This window comes from Corvus brachyrhynchos, unplaced genomic scaffold, assembly GCF_000691975.1.
Source record: "Corvus brachyrhynchos isolate BGI_N302 unplaced genomic scaffold, ASM69197v1 scaffold334, whole genome shotgun sequence".
Lineage (NCBI taxonomy): Eukaryota > Metazoa > Chordata > Aves > Passeriformes > Corvidae > Corvus > Corvus brachyrhynchos.
Window position 1 is genome coordinate 1,123,322 of NW_008238316.1, and position 1,590 is coordinate 1,124,911.

A 1,590-nucleotide genomic window follows, 5' to 3' on the forward strand; every position below is an offset into this window, starting at 1 on the left:
CCGCCAGCCGAGAGGGGCGGTGCATGGCTGGTGGCCAGCGGCGATGGCTGCAGAGCTGTGCCTAGCCGAAATGCACGCTGGAGCAGGGCGCGGGGGGGTCATCACTCAGGGGCCCGGCTGAGATGTGGGCGCGGCCCCAGGCAGCAGCAGTGAAGCTGCGACCAGAGGAGGCAGCAGTGCGTGGGGAGCTGAGCGGCGCGGGCCGGCCTGGCCCACACGGCCCCGAATGTGACCCCGGGAAGAGCGCACAGGCACGAGCAGCCCTGACGGCCCTGGCAGCACTGGCATCACCCACAATTCCAACACGGGAGCGAGCAAAAACAAAAATGAAACCAAGAACACAACGAGACAGAAAAGAGCAGCAACTCGGAAAAAGGAAAATATCACCGTAGCTAAGGTTTTAGGAATAGTAAAATGGTATAATGTTAAACAAAATTATGGTTTTATAAGAAGATGTGACAACCAGGAAGACATATTCGTTCATAGAGCTGCTATTAAAAAGAATAATCCTGAAAAATATATCCCAAGCTTAGGAAATGGAAAAATAGTAGAGTTTAAAATAATCCAAGGAAGGAAAGGGTTACAAGCAGCAGAGGTCACTGGGCCTTGTAGTGCTTCTGTGAAAGGCAGTATATATGCTGCAAATCATAGTCATGTCAATCAATATCCCCATTATAAATCCCCCCTACAGTCTCCCTTTCCTAATCCCACCTTTCCCTTTTACCCTATATCCTATTACCCCCAGTGTATTCCCAATCCATTTTTTCACCCATGGTTTCCCTCACAAAACCATGCCTTTACCAATTGTTTTCCCAAAAATCCCTTTCCAATGCCGAGTGGGGGATGACAAGGGAGAGAGAAAGAAATTAACTATTTTTGTTTAGCGTTCCAACAGGTACATATAGAAGAAACCCTCTCCTGCCTCTGTTGCTCCCCATTGGTTGTTTTGTGTTCCCCTGCACGGGCAAGGACCCTCAGGTCCCGTGATTGAGCAGTTCCTCGGCAGAGCCCCGGCCATGCGGCGAGAAATAAACATCTCTCTGAAACATCTACCAAGAATCAGTCCATATATATTTATTTTTTACGGGCCTTGTTGTCTGATACACGTGTTGCAGTATCCCCACTGTAACAGTTCTCCTGTGTGGAGAGAGTGCTCAGTTCAGCCACAACTGCTCAGTCACTCTGGTGATGTAAATTATAGGGGTGTGCTGTAGCCTCCAAAGAGAAATGGAAATCACGAGGCTGTAGCTGTGTCAGAACTCACCAAATGCCTCCTTGGAGGCACCTACCTGGAGGACTGTGTCCAGTGTGGGGCCTCAACACATGGAAGAAGTTTACCTGATGGAGCCAGTCCAGGAGAGGCCATGGAGCTGATCCCAGGTCTGGAGTCCCTCTGCTCTGCAGCCAGGCTGGGAAAGCTGGGGGTGCTTCCCTGGAGAAGAGAAGGCTCCAGGGAGAGCTCAGAGCCCCTTCCAGTTCCTAAATGGGCTCCAGGAGACTGGAGAGGGACTTGGGACAAGGCATGGAGGGACAGGACACAGGGAATGGCTTTCCAGTGCCAGAGGGCAGGGGTGGGTGGGCTATTTGGAA